This window comes from Podarcis cretensis (genome assembly GCF_951804945.1).
Source record: "Podarcis cretensis genome assembly, chromosome: 7".
Lineage (NCBI taxonomy): Eukaryota > Metazoa > Chordata > Lepidosauria > Squamata > Lacertidae > Podarcis > Podarcis cretensis.
In genome coordinates, this window is record NC_137176.1 from 43531159 (window position 1) to 43555009 (window position 23851).

The 23851-nt window shown below is 41.6% G+C and overlaps 1 long non-coding RNA gene across 2 annotated transcripts in view; it reads right to left on the minus strand.

The window, feature by feature from the left end:
- Positions 1 to 1333: 1333 nt before the first annotated feature.
- The window catches only part of LOC307219655, a 169362-nt gene continuing 146844 nt past the window's right edge, over positions 1334 to 23851 (minus strand). The window contains exons 4-5 of one of the 2 annotated variants that reach the window (XR_013840489.1): positions 9618 to 9743; positions 1334 to 2643 (exon numbers count right to left, since the gene is read on the minus strand). This is a non-coding gene — a long non-coding RNA (uncharacterized lncRNA). The remainder of the gene's footprint in view (positions 2644 to 9617; positions 9744 to 23851) is intronic. The other variant, XR_013840488.1, reaches the window with a different exon arrangement.

Here is a 23851-nt window from a genome sequence, read left to right on the forward strand (position 1 = left end):
CATCTGTTTAATCAATTTGTGCAGGTTATTCTGAATGTGGTATTCGGTGTTCTGCAGGATTTTGAATAGTATGTCAAGGACTGGAAGGAGGACTTGATAAACCACAGGGAGAGGGTACAATTGGTAGACAAAGCCTCTAGGATATGGATGCAGGATTTCAAACATACCCTCTAATCCACGGAAGTCCTGCCCAACAGCTATGCTGTACAATTTGGTTGGCACTGTCTGCTTCTCAGGGCGGGCTTCAAGCTAAAGGTAAAGGTAAAGGGACCCCTGACCATTAGGTCCAGTTGTGGCCGACTCACCCTGGGGTTGCAGCACTCATCTCGCTTTATTGGCAGAGGGAGCCGGCGTACAGCATGACTAAGCTGCTTCTGGCAAACCAGAGTAGCGCACAGAAACACCGTTTACCTTCCCACCGGAGCGATACCTATTTATCTACTTGCACTTTGACATGCCTTCGAACTGCTAGGTTGGCAGGAGCAGGGACCGAGCAACAGGAGTTCACCCCATCACGGGGATTCGAACCGCCGACCTTTTGATCAGCAAGTCCTAGGCTCTGTGGTTTAATCCACAGCGCCACCCGCGTTCCCTAGGGCTTCAAACTAGATGAGCTCAAACAAAGCTGTTGGGCAGGACTACTAAGGATTAGAAGGTATGCTTGAAATCCTGCTTTTGTATCCTTAAATTGCCTTGCCCACCAACAGTGCTGTGTATGTGTCTCAATTGTCTAAGATCTTCTTCATTTGGTCAATTCTATTGCCTCTTTCCCTCCACGTGATTGTCTTAGGCACATGTGAACCTACAACTGTGTGAAGAAAGCACCATAGGAAACACAGGAAGTAAGAGCCAAAGTAGATGTGAAATAAAATATATCTTTGAATTTAATGTGAAGGATTTTGTTTTGTTTTTTAATGCAAATAGGTGTGTATGGAGAGGGAATGTAATAATTTCTTCCCTGCTGCAGTCCTGCCAAAAATCCCTCCAATTATGCTGGTATTTGCCTTGGGAGGAAATCCCCTGCTGGCACCCCCCACCTAGTTAATATAATTTAAATATTAGATTACTGCAATGTGTTATACATGGGGCTGCCACTGAAGAAGGTTCAGAAACTTCAGTTGGTGCATAATTCAGTAGCCAGGTTGTTCACTGGGACAAGATGATTTGAGCATATAACACCAATCCTGGCCGATTGCACTGGCTGCCAATTAGTTTCTGAGCCCAGTTCAACAGTGCTGGTTTTGACCTTATAGGTCTTATAGCCTTAAATGGATCAGGATGCCAGTACCTCAAGGATTGCCTTCTCCCCACATGAACCAACCCCAGACCCTGCAACCATCACCTGAGGCCCATCTTCGTGTGCCTTCTCCACATGAGGTCCAGAGGGTGGCAACATGAGAATGGGCTTTTTCTGCAGTGGCTCCCTGTTTGTGGAACACTCTCCCCAGGGGAGGCTCACTTGGCACCATTATTATATATCGAGGTGCCAGGCAGAAACTTTCCTCTACAACCAGGCCTTTGGCCTTTAGCTATCTGTGGCATTTAGAAGTGGATGGGCTGCATTCAGTGCATTTTCCCTCACTTGGTTTTAATATATCTGTGTGGATCTTGGTTGGTTGGTTGGTTGGTTCGTTGGTTTGTACGACATTCTGGGTTGCCTTGGACAAGATAAAGCAACTAATAAATATAATAAATAATATTTTTAAATTAAACAGTAGGTTAAATGCAAGGATGCATTTAATATCAGATCTAGTTTAGCTCTAAGTACGTAGCCATTTGCACAGCAGTATGCTTTTGAAATGGCTGCAGTTCTGGGAAAGGCTGGCCGAAATAACTAGTTCAGATGATATGCCCCTTCAAATGATTTATTTCTGGATATTATTCATGTGAGGAGCACAAACTGGAACAAATTGTTAAAGGCTGTGTCTGTACTTGTGATAGACTCACTAATTTATCAGTACAGCTTGTGATGTAGCGCTGAGATTGTCAATGGGGAACTTAATATTTCTCACCCTTCTTCAGAGGGTTACTGCAATGTGAGGCAGACCCATGTATGATTCTGCAGTCTGGTACATTGGCACCAGTGTTTGGAACCATGACATAAATCTCCAAGGATACATTGCCAAACACCCATTTATACACTCAAATGAGGGCTAGAAACAGTTTTGTGAAAGGAAGGAAGGAAGAAAACAGAAAAGCTTGGGAGACCCCAAACTTTGTGCTGTAGGCCAGGCACATGCAGAGAGCTGGCATTGCTTTCAACTCAAAAGTGTCTGGCAACAGTGAAGAGAAAATGGGCACATCATTTCAACACTGCTGTAGATCTGCTAATTAAAAGAAGTGTACAACTGATGACAATACAGCTGCCCAAAGTTAATCCATTTTAACAACATAGGGAGTGTTTTGACACTCAACCTTTTGCAGCATGTCAGCTGAATGGATCAGAACTTGGCAAGCACTGCTAGAACCTAATTTGCTGCAATGATTAATGTTTTCTTCTACTTTGCTCTTTCATATCTGGTGTATACCTGTGAACGTATCATAAATCAGAGCTTACCTGTCATGAACCAGAGCTTAGCAGTCTTCATTCTTCAAAAATCCAATAATCACAGGAATTGGCAGCCCAGTCCTCTCGCTCTTTAGCTGTAATGAGGCAAATAGCAGTGTATTAGCTGACTCCCTTCTTCCCGATATATAAAAAAATTCACACAGATGGCAAAACCCTACATAATACATTGTGGTTGTGCAGCCATATTTCCTTGCAGTTTGGGAACTGCAACTGGACAATAAAATATTGCAATTGGACAATAAAATATGGTCCATGCAATCCAGCGAATGCCACACACCAATGTAAGTAAGTAAGTAAGTAAGTAAGTAAATACCTGAGACCTCAGCAGTTAATTGTGCACTTAAATCATACTGGTTGTATCAACAGGTGTTGCTCAGCTGATGGTGTAGCTTCCATTAGCAAAATGGGGAAGAAAGTCATTTTCAGCTATTTCCTCACCTACCCACCCAGAGCAGATTTAGGGTGGTACAGGGGCTGCAGCGGGGAGAATTAATTGCCAAAAATTGTTTACCATCATGTTCTGTTGACAGAAGCCTTACCACGAGACAAGCAACACTACTGGACACACCCCTATCCTAAATGTGCCTAAAATCTCTATCTTTACTCTCAGGTACCTATTATGTTGAGATGTGGGTGGCACTGTAGGTTAAACCACAGAGCCTAGGACTTACTGATCAGAAGGTCAGCAATTTGAATACCCGCGACAAGGTGAGCTCCCGTTGCTCGGTCCCTGCTCCTGCCAACCTAGCAGTTCGAAAGCACGTCAAAGTGCAAGTAGATAAATAGGTACCGCTCCAGTGGGAAAGTAAACAGTGTTTCCGTGCACTGCTCTGGTTCGCCAGAAGCGGCTTAGCCATGCTGGCCACATGACCCGGAAGCTGTACGCCGGCTCCCTCGGCCAATAAAGCGAGATGAGTGCCGCAACCCCAGAGTTGGTTACGACTGGACCTAATGGTCAGGGGTCCCTTTACCTTTACCTTTTACCTATTATGTTCAGGTTCTTTGATTTAATAAAGGTTGTCTTCTCTTTCTTTCATTGCAATGTTATTCTTTGTCTTTTGGGGGATGCCTGAGAACTCATTTGAAACAAAAGGCAAATTATAAATCTTCAGATAAATAGGAATGGATATTTTCATCTTGCTTTGTATCAGGGAATTTCAGAATGACTGTTTTGCTAACAATTACTAAGCTTCTGAAACTTTGTACACTGCACTTTTTTCTAGGGCAAAAAACCATGACGCTTCATTGATGTCATCCTTATAATCTGACCTTTCCTTGGTCCTGGTTCAAACAAAGTACTACAAACTGTTATGGCCTATTTCTGATGCAGGTAAACTTGATAATTCAAATTCTTGTGGGCTTGATTTTCTCAAGGGTTTTTCAAGAACCCACATGGAACACTTGAAGACCCCATTCTTACCGTATTTTTCCATCTATAAGACGCCTCCTATTTGGGGGGACCCAGATTTAAGAAAATGGGGGAGATGTATCCATGCATAAGACACCCCCTAGTTTTTGACATTATTTTTAGGGGGGAACCTAATCTTATACACAGAAAAATACGGTACTTTTTATTGGAAGCCACTTTTCAGTCTTTATGAAGAAAAGTGGGCTAACAGCTTCTCAAGTAGATGAATAAATAGACCAGTGCATAAATGAGGAATCTATGACTGAATAACTGCTGTCACTCTGCTGAGTTGCCTTTGCTGGCAAGACTTGGAAAACAAGTTTTTCTACAACACATTGCATTTCATTGTCAAGCACAGATGAGTAGAATATTCAATAGAAGGGCAGCATATGTTAGGAGGACTATATTGCTACAAGAAAAATGCCTTTGAGCAGAGAAATCATTTTTAAAAGTTTGGGTGGGGGGAATAAAAATTGTTCTGGATATGCAATGTTGCTGGCACAGAATAAAAAGCATCTCCACCTGGTTACTGTAATGGAAAATGAGAGATAATGCCAAAGCATGACAAGATGTGTTTTTCTCTGACATGTGCCTGGGAGGAAAAGGATAAAATTGCATGCTATAAATAATGTCTCTGAAGTGAGTGCAAAGTAGTTAATCCTGCCTATATTTCATCTTTAACCGACCTTGGAATAGTCTACGCAAACTAATTAATCCGAGCAGTTTAGAAAAGCTAAATCTTGAAGGCATGTGATGCCCCAGTAAAACACTACTGGATTCTGCTATTGTTGTACAGAATGAATGGTGCCTCCTAGTTTGGTTATTGTTTAATTCAATGAGCTATTGATAGAATATGACATTCTTTTTTATTCAGTTGTTTATGACAAATTTTTGTGTCGCTGTTGGCAGAAGACCTTACTGACATACCTTCCCTGAAGACTTTCAACCTGTAGGCCTGACTTGACCTTGAGGTCAAGAAGCCTTTGGTATTTTGCCCAATGCCTCAAAACAGGTCATTCCACACTTGTCTTATTGCCAGATGCCAGTAGGGACACTATCAATGGAGAGGGCTGTAACTGAAGCATGAAATCTGGAAGTACTGGAACAGGTTACTTCTGGGTTTCAGCGCTCACACATGCGCAAAAGCACAAAATGATATCACGCGCATGCGCAGGAGTGCCAAATCCTATCACACGTGTGCACAGACGCAGCACTTCAGGCTGCAAACGCTGCGGGTTGCGAATGTGCCTCCCACACAGATCATGTTCTCAACCCAAGGTATGACTGTATATATTTTAGCCCTGGCCACTTGTTCATGCCATGCACTCTTATACCAAAGTTCCCATTTGTGTGCTCTAAATGCACTAAACCTGAGGAGGGACCAATGTAGCTACAGAGTGTACACCTGGCTGGGTCTATTTTACATCTAGTTGTATGGTGTGATTAGCTGCAGTTACTCAGAATTCCATCCTGCATTGTAGGTGTGGCTATAAAGAAGGTGGGGAAGTCATTTTTATGTCTATTGACACTTATGTCTAAAGGAGCTTTTAAATTTACTCCACCTCTTCTGAAGGCATATGGTGAGATTCACCTAATGAGCCCTGTCAGCATAATCCCTGTACGTGGACTTCTGCTTGTGCAATGGAGCTTTCCTCCTCTCCTCCCTCTGCATGCCCCCCTCCTTTTGGCTTGGCGGGGGGCGGGTGTTGTGAGAACTCTCCAAACAGCACATGGAGAGAGGAGAAGAAGAGTGTTCTATCTGGCAACCTGAAATGCTCGCCAGAATTTTACGGAATTCAAACTGAAAATTGAAAATTTTAAAGAATTCAAATTGCAATACAATAACATACAATATAAGAAATAAAAGAAGCAATTAAAATACAAAAAAATCATACAGCATCTAGCACAGTAGGCTGCAGTTGCTACAACAGGGGGGAAAAACATTAAGTGGTCTGCCAAGATCCTCTGCAATTTTGAAGTGGTCCTTGAGGAGAAAGTTTTGGAACCGCTATCCTAGACGTTTGACATTTCGTTATTTGACTCCTAATGTTAAGAAATATTTTATTGTTGGATCCTCCTTCCTTTAATATCACTTATTACTAAACAACACAGGAAAGACAAAACACTAGGACTAAAATGTCTTCCAGGTGTACCCTGTAGTCATGACCAAAGTTGCTAAACCAAGGCCCACCTTGGAGACCAAAACCAAAATCAGCAACAATGGGGCCAGCAGGTTCCAGAATATTAGCAGTACTTATTATACCAAAGGCACCATGTTGGCTAAATCTGTTTTAGGGCATTTTGTGGAATTAAAATGAAAGAACACTCCTGGAGCCTGTTGTCTGGTGTGGGTGGGGAGGAAAGAAGTTGTCAGTGCAATGCTGGGCTTTGCCTTGCTGTTGACAGCTCCTAACGATGTTTCACCCCTAATCCTATATTGAAGGGGGGTGGAATCTGCCCCCTTCTCACCTTTAGCTACATTTCTGTAAATATGACAGGGTGGTCAAGAAGTGACAAGTCAAAGTGGAATGTCAAAAGCAGCTGTAAAAAGATGCAAAACCACACACAAAAATGAGAAAGATACTGTTGCTCATCATTCTTAGCAGCTGTCCTCATTTTCTTAAGGAGCCAAAAAGAAACCCACAACAGTGAGTCATCTCGCATTTGCATCCTTAGCAGTGAAGGATGATAATTTATAGAATTACCATTTTGCAATCTGCATATTGAATATGGAACAACTTCCAGTCACTAGTTCTAGTCCTTCTTCTGTTCTCACATATTAAAGTGGATTAGAATTTTCACTATATGTGTAAACAGGTGTTCAAATGATAACTGAAATCCACTTTTTCCTATCCTTTGACTTAAATTTTACAAAGAGAATAGCTAAATCACATTAAAGGGAAATTAAATGTGATTAACTTCCATCAGGTTATATTGTAGTAAGCAGGCCTACCACTTGATCCTATGCATGCTTAGTGAGGAAGACATTGGTCAGACTCTTAATAGTGATTACTCTCAAGTGTTCATAGGATTGAAGCTTTAGTGGGTAAAACAGATTTATGGAAAACGTAATCATTTGGTTTGACTATTAAGAAGTCTGTAGTTCTATACCCTACCCAATGACAGGTAGAAGGACCCATGACCTACAATGGGACATACAAGGCGCTGAAAAAATTATATGCTTACTTTTGACACAATGTGCATACACTAGAAACGTGGTCTTTACTCCTCAGATGGGCGAGGTATAAATAATAAATAATTATTATTATTATTTGTATGAACTTATCTGATTATCTGTTTGATGAATGGGCATTAATGTTGTACATTTCCCCATGAATTAAAAAGGAAATAACAACTCAAATTTGGTCATGAAGGTCAGTGTTGCCAGCTTTACAAGTGAAGATGTACTGTTTGTACTAGTTGTTTCAGCTGTTGAATGGTTAGCCAAGTAGATAGTCTATGACAGGTGCCCCTTTGAGTTTGGTGCCTCAGGCATCTGCATGGTTCATCTATTCCTAAATCTGGCCCTGAACATCCTGTCTTGCTCCTTCAAGCAGCAAGCTGATAGGGGACAATTATCCCCACAATATCTGAACATCGTGAGGAAAACTCCTGGAGTTGTTATGGAAAAGATGACACCTCTTTAATAAAATTCTGACTCACCCTGTAGGTAAATTCAGAAGCAGAAGGAGACCATTCACACTAAGTTGTACATGGCACCAGCTATTATTGGTATACCCCAGGACAAACAGCTGATGCAGCCACATCCTTAGAAGATACTAACAATAGAAAATCAGCAACTGGGTTAGTTTCATGGCATCCTACATAATAGCCAGTGCAACTGAATGTCGTGTTTTTGCTGAAAACAACTCTTCGTATTATATCTCTCAACAAAGTATGTTTTAATAAAGCTTAATATTCTTGTCTGCATGCTTTTGGCTATGCATGGAACTTGTTTACGAAAAATCAAATGCATTTTGAGGTAAAGTGAGCGCTTTTGCCAACATTTCCATGGCTTTTTGGCTGTTGTTGTTCTGATGTGGGAAGACCTCTTGGCCGCGGGCATAATCTCCCACTTTACATACAGCTGGCAAGTGAAAACAATATCAGAGCATCTCCGTGACACATGCGGCTTTTATACGGCAACCCTTTATACTTTCCTGCAGTTTCCTTTGAAAATGCTTAGAACAACTGTGTCTGTTTCCTTTCATTAAGATTATGTGTTGTTTGAGCCAAAAGAACAGGACAAAGCTCATTAATTCTGTTCAAAATTGCTCTGCCCTCCACACACATTGTTTGGCTGGATACCTCTGTCTCTAAAATGAGTTTTATCCACTAGAAACCTGTAACGTGTTATCAGCTATTAATTGGAATGTTCCTTGGAGTTACAGGAGATAAAGAGGCTGATGATAATAGATTGGCCCAACATCACATACATTTTTTTAAAAATCACATTGTCAGTTGCTATTAGATAGGTCAGATCAGTTGAGCTGCTGGATTTATTAATATTATGCATGGATCCATCTCCCTTCATTTACCCAGAAGAGATAGCTTCCATAATTATGGTATTTCAGATTCATTAAATTTATTTCGGCTAGTCTTGTCTCATCACCAGAAACACCTATGAGAATAATCACTTCATACATTTCTGTATTTTGATAAATATTAACCCTGTTAGATCAGACCAAAGGCCCATCTAGTGCAGCATCCTGCTTTCACAGTGGCCAATGAGATGCATATGGGAAGCCCTAAGGAGGTCCTGAGGGCAACATCACTTGCCCCACTTGTGAGCTTTATCATACTGCCTCTGGCATAAGTACTAGAACATATCTATCATGGCTATTAGTCACTGACAGCCGTATCTGTTACAAATTTGCTAAACTCCCTTTAAAGCCAGCAAAGTTCCACATCTTGTGGAAGTCAGTTCCATAAGTCAACTACGTGCTATGTGAAGAAGTACTTCCTAAATTTCCAACATTCAGCTTCTACTACTATGAGGGAATCTGCAAGGTTGTGGCTCTGGACACTCGTGAAAACTTAATGTTGCTTAAAGGAAAATGCAGGAAAGACATGAAAAACCAGGTGGGCTGCTCACAGTAAGGGCAAAATCAGACACTACTTTAACTGCCTCATTAGCTCCCAGGCCTGGATGCTTTAGCTAAGAGGACAGTTTTTATCAGGGCCACAGTGCACAGAGTGGGGAGGGAGGCTGAATCTTTCACTCCTAACCTGTAATTTCAATCATACACACGCTGAAACTAATAGCCATTTTTAAAAGCTCCCAATGAAGCCAGGCATGGTTGCTAACCACCCAATAAAGAAAAATACTGTTTGTCCCATCCTGCCTCCCCTCACACTTTTTTTTTCTGAAATAGAAGAAGTTATAGAACAGAACAATCTCTCATGCTTAACAAAAGTGTGTTTATGCATGGGTTGCTATGTTTGGAAATAAAAAGACCCACAGGTTTCAGTAGATTGGATCTTCCATCAAGTGGGGCAGAATAATATATTTTAGTTTTGCCACCTGTGAGTTAAACCAATTCTTTATAACTGAAGGTCTGGGAAATGTTACTGAATGTTGTGTCTCTCTCTCTGTGTGTGTGTTAACGAATATGTGTTTTATAGTCTTTTCTCCCTCACCTTCTCAGGCTCTGCCGTTCCTTTAGCTTGTAATAATGCTAGTAACTTCACCACCCAGGTCTGGCTCTCTGTTTTTCTCCAAATAATTTGTGTTGATAAACTCCAGTTCCACTTGACAATTTACCACTGGAAGAGAGAGAGAGAGGCTCAGCCTTTCTGAATGACTAGCATGAAAGCAGCACATGAAAGCAATGTATGTCATCAATGAAAGTGGGCCGCCCTGGCATTTTATTTCCTTCTGGCATTAATACAAGTTTCTAAAGAGTTAAATATACTTTATTATATGCTGCAGGCAATGATTGGTACATAAAGATCAGACCACATGGTAAACCCCCCCCCCCCAAAGAAAAACCCTCCTTCGGGGCTGCACATTTGTTTCTAATTTGGTGGTTAGCAAAAATGCTTCTATTTATGCTTCTCATTAAGGACCATAGTGCTTCAGATCCAGGAAGATGAGGGCTCCTTCCTTCCATTACATTTTAAGAAAAGCAGTATGGTCTCAGAAATGCATCTCCTTTCTTCCTCTTGCTCTCCCCTCCCCACATCTTAGCACACTTATTTTCAAAACAGCCATCAGTAGCCAAGCTATTAGTGAGTCTGTGAGAAGTGAGTCCTGTTATTCCATTGGTCCTATAAGCAACAACTAACAAGATGGGATAACAACTAACAAGATGGGACAATAGTTTCCCAAACATTATCTTTAACACTATGAACTCATGGCCCAGTTATATACTCCAAGGTACACTATTAGTGACATATACAGTGGTGCCCCGCAAGACGAATGCCTCGCAAGACGGAAAACCCGCTAGACGAAAGGGTTTTCCGTTTTGGAGGTGCTTCGCAAAACGAATTTCCTATGGGCTTGCTTTGCAAGACGAAAATGTCTTGCGAGATCTGCAGGTTTTTTCCCCTCCCCCCCCTTTTTCTAAGCCGCTAAGCCGCTTATCTGCTTATCCGATAAGCCGCTAAAAGCCGCTAATAGCGCTAATCCGCTAAGCCGTCAATGGGCTTGCTTCGCAAGACGAAAAACCACTAGACGAAGAGACTCGCGGAACGGATTAATTTCATCTTGCGAGGCACCACTGTAAGAGGTAGCTAAGGACCCCACCACCCTTTTACCACCAGGAACTGGTAGAAAAGGCTGTGCCACGTTGCTCCAGTATTAGGACTTGGCTCTGTGTCCATTGTGCGAACCATGTTCCTTTCAAGCTGCGGGGTTTCTAAACATTTTTCACAACATCTGTTTGACCTCAGACATTGGGGGAGGGATGGAAGAGGAGGCAGGGCCACTGACAAATTATTACACATAGGATTGTATCTAGTGTTAGTGTTACACAGAGTAGACCCACTGAAATTAATAGGCATGCCTAGTTTTCATCGATTATTTTCAATGGTCAACCCTGTGTAGAATTTCATTTGATCCAACCCAATATCTAACAGGTTTTCATAGCAGCTTTTTATATCAGTAAGTGCTCCAGACAGAAAACTGTTGTAAGTGGAAGTATAATATTGTTTTAGGTGGTGCGGTGGTACTAAGCATGCATGTGGCTCTGCCTCACTTGTCTAATGTAGAACGCCATGTTAGCCTCTGCCCATCTGGTGTCATGTGTGGCAAAATTGGTGGCTTCATTGGACATCTAAGACCAGTAGATACAGTGGTGCCCCGCAAGACGAACGCCTCGCAAGACGGAAAACCCTATAGACGAAAGGGTTTTCTGTTTTGGAGGCGCTTCGCAAAACGAATTTCCCTATGGGCTTGCTTCGCAGGACGAAAATGTCTTGCGAGTTCCTGCGGGTTCCCCCCCCCCTTTTCCTAAGGCGCTAAGCCGCTTATCAGCTGATCTGCTGATAAGCCGCTTAGCAGCTGATCGCTAACAGCCGCTAAACCGCTAATAGCGCTAATCCGCTAAGCTGTCAATGGGCTTGCTTCGCAAGACGAGAAAACCGCTATACGAAGAGCCTCACGGAACGGATTAATTTCGTCTTGCGAGGCACCACTGTACAATTACTCCAGAAGAAATTGTATGAATAATGCTAGATTAAAAGTATTCTAGGTACTGCATGTACGTATGTCTTCAAACCTTATTAAGTAGCCTTACATGCATTTGTTTTTCTCTGAGCGGTTATTATTTTACCTAAGATTATCTGCATTTTTGTGACTGTTTCATGAGAAAAATTAAGGCTGGGAATGTCAGATTATCTGTAAACGGAGGAGTTTCTTGTGCTGGAAGGATGCCAGGGATGAAGGAGTCTAAAGCATGCTTGGATCAGATAATCAACATACAGAGAGTGGGAGGTAAGCAACAACCAGATACACTTGGCAAAGAGTTTTACAGAATTTTATCCTCTGACAACTCTTTCTTGCTATTTGGATCTTCAGTTGCTCTACAATATGGTTGTCTGCTTTCTAAAATCAATTACATTGTGTGGTTCTAGGGTGGAGATTGGGAGATGGCATATACGACTCTCTTTCTCAATTTAGGGATCGGTTGACAGTGGTTTGTAAAAAGAGTTGGTGCTCGCAACGGGCTTGGAAAAGAATAAAGAGAGACAACACCCAGCACTGGAATGGAAATAGGCCACAGCTTCATTAAATCCCCAAACAGTTTGGCAATAGAAGGCAAGGACCCAAATGATGGATAATGAAATGGGTGTGACAGTGACTGAGGGCAGAGTCCAATGCAGGGAATTATTGCTCTTATCCAGTCTGGGTGGAAGCACTTGCTCTCAACTTACTTTCGAATTTCAAGATAGAAAGTACTGGAACAGAAGAGAGAAGTCCTCACCATTCCCCAAATCTAGTACTCAGAGCCCAGCTCTCCCCTTCCCTCCTGGAAAGCAGAAAGCCTCATTGGGGGCTAAGGAGGACAACAACCAGCTTTCTCAGGATGGATGAACAGGAGTTGAAAAGAAAGGACTCAGCCTTGTTGCCTTGAACCCGGCAACACCTCCTCAGGTGGGGACAGGTTCCCCTTCCCAAGTGCAGTGCATGCCTGCAAGCTTCCACCCCAGCACAGGGATTTCACAAATAACCTTGCCATACTTCACCTTTGAAAGCTTGGCGGGTGGGTGTTGAAATCTATTGGGATAGCTCCATAGCTCCTGTGTAGTCCTGAACTCCTTCGACTCTTGAATTTTAAGCTCTGTTTCTATTCTGCCCAATCAAGCCCTTTTGTTGCCTAGTCAGAAGTTTGAAGTTGTTATAACTTAATGCTTGGTGCTGAGCCTGTATCATGTTTCCAGAATAAAGATCTCTTTCTTACTACCAGCTAAGAGCCACAATCATCACACTTGAGGTGGGAACCAGGGCAGACCCCAGGAAGCAACAGCTTTCTGGCATTGTCAACTGATAGTCATCCTCCATCCATAGTGATTCTTGTGTAGTACTACCAGTCAATTGGCAGGGAGTCAATTGGTGAGAAGATGTTCCCCGAGTGACACTTTGCCTTCTATAGCCTGGGAGCACTTGTAGGAATGTAGCTCTTGCTCATGTCCACCCCTGATAGACAAGATTTAGGGACAGCCATGTTCCTTCCCCCTCTGTAAAAACAGTATATTGTCACATAGCATCCATTCCTAGAGGTATTCTCCCAATTTAATTTGATTGTACACCAGCATCCAATTACATAACTTCTGACTGGAGATGAAACATTAATTATGAGAAGAAGAAATGAAATGAAATATGAAGCATGTATCATCAAAGTGCTCATATATGAATCTTTATAGATAATATTAACTGACGTGTTAAAGATCTATTTTCATTTTTTAAAACATTGACAACTTTTGACTTTTTCAAAGAAAATTCACAACCAAACATGTTCACAGCTATTCCTGAAAGCCTTCTTGCATTGTTATGTACCTAAAGTATGGCCTAATCTGTATTGAAATTGTCCTTTGTTTTTCCGGTGTTATCTTTTGCTGACTAGCTGTACGAGTTAATCTGGTCTGTGACCGTTTAATAAAATTTGATTTGATGTGGTACCTAAAGTATGTCTCAAATCAATGTTAAGTTTGGAAACTTACTATGGCAACAGGAATAGGTATAGGGTTTTTTTTTTTAAGAGCATTAAAACTATGCAGATATCATAGAAGCTTAGCAAGAGAATGTTTTGGATTTTTTAATTTCAGAGAATAAAAATATAAACAAACTTTATCATACAACTGTCATATTCAATGAAATTATTTTATATGATAATTTAAGATTTCTGTATTTGGGGGACCACTTAAGAACCTGTAGGCCCTTCATGCACCACACACCCTATACACCCTACATTACTGCCCCTGGCTGGTAACCTAGGCTGTATCTACAATGACCCTTTTAATGTTATTAGAACTATATTAGCTATATTGTTCTAAAACATCACAGGAATACTGCCCCCCAAAATGTGCCTTATCTTAAATGTTCCTTCAGAACATCAGTTTCCTTTACTGCCTGGTTCCTGGTTGCTCTGCCGTGCCCTCTGGTGTTACATTTTAATAACGCATTATAGTTGTATCTTTGCTCCCGAACGCCTTGGGAGTCGAATGTTTTAGCTCCCAAACGATCGAAAACCGGACGTGAGTGTTCCGGTTTTCAAACAGACTTCTGGAACAGATTCTGTTCGACTTCCAAGGTACGACTGTATTTTAATAACACATTATTAACATTACCAGCAAGACATAATGTGTCCATTACATTGTTCCTTAACCCTTTTCTTAACGTTATAAACCATGAGTGTAGATCCACCTATATAGACTTCGAGCCCTGAATACAGTCCTGTAATGGTGCCAAACCAGGCATATTTTCCTCCGCTACTGATCCAGTCTACTCAAACTGTATTTCTAGAGTAAAGGTGACCTATGTCCCAAACCCATTCACTCCAGCTATGCCTATTTTTCCACCATGCTGCCGTTGCCTGGTGTTCTAATATTTCTAATATAGATATGGGCCTGGGCTCTCAGAGCATGAGACAAGCCTTCTTAGGAAGGCACAACCATTGCTAGAGGAGGTATACTAGACTTGTGTGTGTGTGTGTTGCCTAGTTTTGTGTGTTTAATTTGTATGGGCTCTGATGCAGAGTGTTTATATTTTTATTTATAGAATTATTTATAGGTCGCCTCAAGGCAGCTCACATAGTATTAAAAAAACCACATAGAAAAAGAAACTTACAATAGCTGTGATATTAACAATCCTTTAAAACAGAGGCCAGCTAAAACAAATAAAACAACATAAACATTCCTGCAGGCATAGAAAAGCCATCCATCTTAATAAAGCTCTCTAATAATGAAGGCTTTATTTAAGAGAGGGTGATCCAAAATAAATGAGCTTTTAAAGCCTGCTGAAAAGTTCGCAGCACAGGGCCCAAATGAATTTCTGGACAAACCTGCCCTTCTAAAGACCAATCCATAGATCACAGTCTGCTGTCTCCATTGATGGTGCTGAGAACCAATCACACTTCTCCCTGACTGTAGGTGTTTTGGGGTTCAGCGGGATCTCCCACTTGGGTATCACAATGAATGTGTTATGGCATCTTCCCTTTTTGGTTCATGCATGAGGTAGGAGACAAGTGAATTGACTTTGTACTGCCTTCCCTATAATTTCTGATACAGCTTCTGAGCCGGGGAGTTGAGTGTGTTGATTCAGGGGGTTTCCAGTAATCTGGAAAATGGGTATCACTTAAATTTAGTACTTGGGTAAGGTTAATACACTTAAGAATAATATTCTGCCATGAATAATATATACTAAATGGTATTTCATTATATATTCATTATATATGTTTTCAAAAGGTTAATGGGACATTTAGGAAATTTATTTGGGGTATTTCTCTGCCTTGTTTTTCACTTAAGAGAATGCTGCTGCCAGTATCAGAAGGCTGCTTTAGTTTTCCAGGTCTTAATTTCTATCAAAAGGCATATTTGTTAGCATGTAAGGTTGGCAAGTTTCTCTTGTGAATTAGCCAGCTTGGGTAATTTTAGAGATGGTTTATTTAACACCTTTATTTGGATTACAGGGTCTGTGAATAATAAAACGAAAGGATTTATAACACCTTCAATTTTTGCAGCTAGAGAGATATTGCATAGACTGGTGCTCATCACTTTCAATTTGACCCATATAAAAAGGTAAAGGTACCCCTGCCCGTACGGGCCAGTCTTGACAGACTCTGGGGCTGTGCGCCCATCTCACTTAAGAGGCCAGGGGCCAGCGCTGTCCGGAGACACTTCCGGGTCACGTGGCCAGCGTGACATCGCTGCTCTGGTGAGCCAGAGCCGCACACGGAAACGCCGTTTACCTTCCCGCTGGTAAGCGGTCCCTATTTATCTACTTGCACCCGGAGGTGCTTTCGAACTGCTAGGTTGGCAGGCGCTGGGACCGAGCAGCGGGAGCGCACCCCGCTGCAGGGATTCGAACCGCCGACCTTTCGATCGGCAAGTCCTAGGCGCTGAGGCTTTAACCCACAGCGCCACTAAATTAATGTAATCCAGATTTGAAGATAAAACAGGTTGAAGATAGATTATGCTTGCTGTTTTGTTTTTATTATAGGTATTATTCACATACTGCTTTTTCTTTCTTTTGTTGTTTTTACAGCATTATTCTCCCCTTTTCATCTTTTTCCTTTGTTAAATTTGCAAATAAATAAATATATTTTTAAAAGAACATGTAGGGTGAATAAAACTGCAAGAATTTGATGTAGCTTTCCTCACCCACTGCTATGTATTTTCCCTCCTTTTGCTTTTCCCTCTCTGAGCTTCACTACAATTTCATGTTTTCCAGCTTTGCTCCAAAGCAACTGTGTGTGTTTAGCTGCTAAAACAGATTATATCTATGAAAAAATCCAGTGCTAATAAAATCAACATCCTGTTTCTTTATGACTATAGTGAAAAGGGTGGTGATGGCATTTAGAGAGTGGTGGAGGAGTGGCTCTTTGCTTTCTGCTGCTCATTCTGAGTTATTTCAGGTTACTTGACAAGCTTCTGAGCATTCAAAACTACACCAGCAGACAATAAAGTCTAGTTAATATCCTGCTACAGGATATTAGAAAGGCAAACAGCTTTGTAAGATTAAAAATAGGATTAGATATGTAGGAGGGTACAAGAATAGTATCTGCAAGTACACCAGGCTAGAGAGAAAAAGAAAGAGGCAACAATCCTTATTGCTGGGTTTAGGAAATAATTTCCTCTTACACTGATAAAATAATACCCAACTGTCAGGTGCATTATGGGGTTGGGTTGAAACATCTATCAGATGATGCCAAGCTTTTGGACACATTCCAGAAGACCAGCATCCCATTTTGGTATACTGTACAAATGTTTACGGCGATTAGTGGTGCAGCAGTAAATTCAAGTTGGCAAATACTAGTCAGGAGTGACATGTTCCTGCAGGTGGGACAGACAGGAAAAAACTAGGAAGAGGAAAGCTGGTTAAGTGACAGGGAGAAAGGTGGGAGGGTGATGGTACATGGAATCTCATTGGCTGAGATTCCCAGCACTGTGACATCACAGTCTAGAAGGTGGTGGGGATTAGTAGAACTCAAAGGATTTGTTTGGTGTGTGCAATCATGGAACCTAAAAGGATAACCATACTAAGTATTTATACAGCACATAAGTCATAGCTGTCAACTTTTCCCTTTTTTTAAAGAGAAATTCCCTTATTCCGAAAAGGATTCCTAGCAAGAAAAGGGAAAAGTTGACAGCTATGACTTAAGTGTGTTCAGAGCATCTTTTAAAATAATATGAGGAAACCAAAAAATGCCATAAACTGATACAAGTCAAGTAAGCATAGTATGAAATCAAGGCAATGCTTTTTCCATTTTTGAGTTCCAACGGGCATTAAGCCAACAGGTTAATAAATCTCACACTTTGATATATCAGCAAAAGCATTACTGAATAAGATCAGAGCCATACAGAAGGCAATAGAAGACTTCCATTAGGAGGATAAATATCAAACCTGAACTCTGAAAATCTGATCTCAATGGGAGTTACTTCAGGCATGTATAGGATTGATCCGTGTTAGGGCCAGGCTATAGATGAGTTAGGAGCAGCCATGAAACAAGACAGTGGTCAGAACTGATGAGTAATTAGCACCAGAAAGCAAACCTGAAGGCAAGACCTGTAGAACAAGCCAGGAGTAACTCCCTTTAAAAAAAGCAGGGCCAGAAACACACTTAAAGCTCAGGAAGGTCTTCTCAATCAAACAAGGATCTGCTGAAAAAGGAAGTCTTTTACTGTATACTCCTTTCTGTCAAGAAATTTCCAGTTGTTCACCACAGGGGGCAGCGACACAGAGATGACAGCAGCTTCTGATATACTGGCAGTTGTACATAGCACCATACATTTAAAGCACCCGACTTCCCCCAAAGAATCCTAGGAACCGTAGTTTATCTATCATAGAGCTACAGTTCCCAGCTTTAACAAACTACAGTTCCCAGGATATTTGGGGGAGAGAGAAATGTGCTTTAAATGTGCTTTATAGTATGAATGCAAGCACAAAAAATAGTAGCAGCACTGGAACGATGCTCTTGATAGCAGAATACATAGTGAATGGCATTTTTAAAGGGAAAAGGCAGTAAAAAATAATACTGTTTGCCAAACTGAAAACTGGATTATAGAACATATATAAATAAATTGAAAGTATTACAGATAAAATTACTTTCCACAATAAAGGTAAAGGTAAAGGTACCCCTGCCCGTACGGGCCAGTCTTGACAGACTCTGGGGTTGTGCGCCCATCTCACTTAAGAGGCCAGGGGCCAGCGCTGTCTGGAGACACTTCCGGGTCACGTGGCCAGCGTGACATCGCTGCTCTGGCCAGAGCCAGAGCCGCACACGGAAACGCCGTTTACCTTCCCGCTGGTAAGCGGTCCCTATTTATCTACTTGCACCCGGAGGTGCTTTTGAACTGCTAGGTTGGCAGGCGCTGGGACCGAGCAGCGGGAGCGCACCCCGCCGCAGGGATTCGAACTGCCGACCTTTCGATCGGCAAGCCCTAGGAGCTGAGGCTTTAACCCACAGCGCCACCTACAATACTAAAGTCTTAATCTGTAGTTCATATACACTGTACAGAGAACACCAACAGTTTGAACAATAGGTTTTCTTTCTGTTGTAGGAGACATAAATTCATAGTATAAAAGCAGAAAGAAGAGCAAATGTGAGCGGGGGGGGGGGATTTCTTTATTTTTGGTTCAGAAACCTGGGTGATTATTGTTTGTTTGTTATCGGACATCCTCAATGACCTTGGTAGAGATGTACTGTATTACAAAGTTGTCACTTTCCCACGTATTGCTTAAACTTCTCAAAGTCTGCTGTCTCTGGATGGGTAAGGGACATTAAGAAAAGAAAATTGTCATATGGACTGTTCATTTAGCCAAGTCTTTTTTAATGGTTCCACTTGAGGGCAGAGTTTCACTGCCAGGCCTTGGCCTGTCCAGAATTTCACACCCATCTGGAAGTTTGTTTCACCAAATCAATATTTCAAATATAAGAAATTGCACAGGAAGTATAGAGATGAAAATGCTAGAAATAGGCAAAATCAAGCTGATGAATTCAGCAGATAAATCTGTTTACCCAAAACTGGAGATGAATTGCCACGTACCTCTGGTGGGTCCTATTTACTTAATTTCATTTTGTAAATAACCTTCCTAATTACTCTACCCAAAGTGGTTTGCACCCCATAAAAATGATATATTTTAGCAGTGTACTTTATACATACTAAGTTCATGAACAATTAGTAGTTTCCATAGTTCAGTAAGTACAGTAAGCCCACAACTTGTGCTCGCTTTACTTGCCCCATCACAACCTTATGTTGGTCGGTGTGGAATAAATAAATAAATGGAGAGCTAGGGAAACCCACTGCTGTCTCTGCTCTCTATTTATTTATCCCCCCCCCATGCACCCAGCAGGTTTTTCTTGCTTACTGAATTTTAAGGGGGGCGGGGCTCTGACAGCATCCCTGAGCCCTTGGATGCTGCCTCCCCAAAACCAGGTAAGTGAGACATGGGACTTTGGGAAGGAGGCACAAGGGCTCTGGTGGCATCCCAGAGCCCACACGCCTCTTTCCCAGACCCCCAGTCTAGGGTTGCCAGATGTCTTCTTTTTCTAGGGCGCATCCTCTTTTTCATGGGTATGTAAAATGAGAGTCATAGTGATCCATAGTTAAAAGTAGAAGCCAGCAAATGTGTCCTCTTTTTTTGCTCTTCAAAATATGGCTACCCTAAAAACAGTCTTCCACCTCACAGGGAAACAGTTCCAGGTGGTTCTTGACTTTGCAGAATTTTGCCTTTGCATGCGGACCCCCGAAACCAAACCCTTGCACAAGTGGTGGGTCCACTATACCTTCAAATCTTGCTAGGCTCTTCGACCTTGGGGCCTCAAATCTGGCTGGGCTCCAATCAGTGGTGGAGCTTCATGCTCTGGCACCAGGGAGCGGAGAGCAGGCGGGGCGGGGCTGGTGCATGTCCTGGGGGTGGGGCACGCATCCTGCGGGGCTCTGTCTGCGGGGTCATGGTGCCCAGCATGGGCGGGGGGGGGCAGCCATGATGGCACCCTGCCAGGATCGCGCTGCCAGGGGTGGTGCATTCCCCCTGCACTCCTCTTCCTCCGCCAGTGGCTCCAACACTTATCTTCCCTAGTAATTTTATCCAATAACATCTGCAGACCCAAGAACATTGGTCTAGATACCTTCTGGTTCTTGCATATTTACTATGTCAACTAGAGGCCAGTGCCAGGAGACTTCTTCTGGGCAGTCTGTAGTTTATTTGGCACAGACTGCACATTCCCTGCAACCAGCACCACTTGTGAAGACATCAAAAAGGGGCGGCAGAAAGGCTGCAAAATGTCAGAATGTTCATGGGGTTAGCAAAGGTCCTGGAAGCATCCAGAGTCATGTTAGTCTAGGAACAAAAGTTCTTATGATACTATGGGACCGCGTGGATGTTTGGGAGTGTTGCGGAACACCTACTGTCCTCCATGTGACTGAGCACACCAAAATGGTGAGAGTGTGTGTGTGCTAAGTGAGCAGTCCAAGCTATGTAGGCTGTAGCTTGGCAGAAATCCATAGGCATCAACATGTGCCGATGATAACAGCAGTGCTGAGAGCCACAGGATTTTGATGGCCCAGCAACCAAGACAAAACATGCGGCCAGGGGCAATGTCCTGTTTCCTTCCCCAGTTCCAAGTCTGGAGCTGGAAAGGGTGGGAAGGGCTTTTGAGTTTGGTCCTGCTGAGGTACTTGGAGCTGTAGAGAAGGCAAAGACTGCCAGGTAAAGATGGAGAAAGCTTGCTCCCTCCTGCTGTTGGGAAGTAGGCTGGGGCTTCTCAAGCTTGCCCAAGTGTGGGAACACCCACGGCATTAGAAGCATGGTGAACAAACATGAGAGGAAGTGCTTTGTGTCCATTCTGATGGAAAGTTACACTGTGGATGGAGAAATGATTGCTGCGAAGCTGACCATATATGGCAGTGAACTGAAGGAGTATAGAATATGGTCTGCTTCCTCTCACAAACAGACACACCATGTGTTGCCCATGACACAACCATGACTCTTCCCATGGGTATCTCTTCCCATATGACTCTTCCCAGTGTATCTGAGCAGTTCTGCAGGTGTATCTGTCATGGTGGCAGCATATCTGGCTTTCTCCTGGCACTGCAGGGCTTTTGCTGAAACCTATGGCTCTACAGCTGGCTATAAGATTGTGTTTTAAATATGACTTATTACTTTAAATAATTGCAGGTTTGCCATAGTAAATATTAATTCCCTTTTATCCTCAAACAACATACGGCAATGATCTACATTTATAAATGCATTAAATTAAATGAAGTTAAGTTGCCTCTAGCAGGCAAATGTAATTTATTTATTTTATTTCATGTAAGCAAATGTGTATACCTCTTAATTGTAAACCCAACCTATAAGCAGTTTATAAATAATATAAAATGAACATTAAATTTGTCAATAAAATCTGATGTTTTGAAAAATCAGAATAAAATCAACAGTTAAAATGACACTACAAGCTAAAATTACAGATTAAAAAACATGTCAGGTTTACACATCTGGTTAGCCATGCCTAAACAAGAACTTTTTTTGTAGGCATCAGAAGAGCTCAGAGAAAGAGTACAGTAATGTGGAGGAATTATTATTGTTACTTTTGCCTATACACTTTTGTGCAGAAAATTCAAAGTGGATATAATCAAATAAATGTTACTGAAATTCTTGTATTTTTATCTGAAAGGATGTGAACCAAGTAGTGCAAAGTTCTGTTTCCAGTTGCACCCATTTGTGATCTGCTTAGCAAATTGTAGGCTTGAGTGAGGGAAGGAATTCATACAATACATTTATATTAATCATATGTACATGGTGTATGTGTATATCACAGACAATCAGTGATGACTATTTAAGGTGAAAAAGTGAACTTTTTTTTAAAGGTAAAATTAACTATTGTCAATAAGAACCTGTGATTGCCTGCTGTCTTCATACCTATTAGCCAGCACATTTGTTAGTTACTGAAGAGGTGAAGGATACTCTTTGAAGAAAGACTCACAAATTCTCAGACACTTCAATGTTTCAATATGGCAACCAGCCAGCTACCATGTTTTTTAAAAAATACTGTTTTCCACCAGAGATTTGACAGGTGGCCTTTGCAAATTTTACACATGAGTGAAAGCCATTGTTAGGCTGCTTAGGGTTTTGCCTTTAAATTTGCTTTTTCCTAGAACCAGGCAAGAAATGTATTTGCTTAACACAGCTGATAAAATCTCCTCTGAATATGTTTAGATTTTATCTGTTATCTGTATTACTATAATGGATTTTATGGCTGGCATCCAATTAAGGCATACTTAGATCCATTGAAACCAGTGGACTTAAGTTAGTAATGATTACCTTAAGTCCATTTGTTTGAATGGGTCTACTTGGAGTATAGTTTAGTCAGCTACCATCCTCTATGTGCTCTCACTCTGCCATACTACACACATACATTTGACACAGATATGCTATGCTCTGGGAGAATTACAAAGCTGTATTCTTCCCCCACTCCCTGGCCAATGATCACCGTACTTCATTGTCTTCGCTTAACACTTATTGGAGACCAAAAGTCAATGGTCGAGAACCCAGACTCGGCTACCCCCAGCAACATTATGCATTGTGTTCAAATTGCTCAGAGGCACTTTGTAAACCATATGGAAAAAAGATAGAGCATATATGGAAATATGTCCCTAAGCCCTAGCTTGGAAAGCTTTGTTCTAGCAGGTCAGCAGATGCAAGGGATATGTAGCTGGAAAAAATCACTATGGTAGAGGTCATTTGTTCCCGACATTAGGCTCTATTTATTGAATAAATTTACTCCTCTTAACTAAATCATTGCAAATACATACTATGTAAATGGGGAATTGCAGGATTGGAAGACCACATTGGAATACACAGGAATTTGTATGATTTAAGCACATTTAAGTCCTAATATGCTCAGTGAGCTGCTAAACATATGCTTAACTCTTTTCTGTTGAAATCCATGGAACTTTAAGCTGGGTTGAATATAGAACTTCAGTTTCCTCTTTGTCTGCAAAGCTGCTTTTGAGTGCAGGATCACATCTGGTGCTAAGTTAGTTGTTGATTATTGTACTTGCCATTCCTTTGCACCAATATTTGCAGCATAAATGATCAAAACTGCATTATGATTTAAAAAATCAAACTCAACAAATAAGAGAAGTCAGTCTGTCCTACTCCTCCCTTCTCCCCACATTTATATTTTAGAAAGAATTTTAATTAAGAAACGCACAGCAAGAGGCTTTGAAATGATCTTTTCTCCTATATCATCTTTAAACACCAGCAAGTAATTCAAAGCTTCCCTGCTCCTGCAAATCTGACCTTTTTTAAAGCTTGCAACACAACAGGAGGCAATGTTTTGCTCAGATTTGGTGACTTGAACTAAAGAAGAGTAAACAATAAAACAATACCAAAATAGGAGCCAGGCGGGTAATTATACATCTAGAGAGGGGACTGCAAAACCAAAAGGGATTTATAAAAACTCAAAAGATCAGCCAAAGTTCTCCCTCCTGTCATTTTCTCAAGAGTGAAATGATTAACATAGCTAATGTTAGCAATAACTTGCAAGTCACAAGCCCAGATCCCAACAGCTCTTATGCTTGAGGCTTTTAAAAATCTGACAATACTTTGCCAAATTGGACTTGTTAGTTTCATTTATCTTGAAGTCAATGAAAACATCACTCTTATTCCGAAATGTGTTAGATGGTAAGAGACTTTAGGGTTGCCTCAG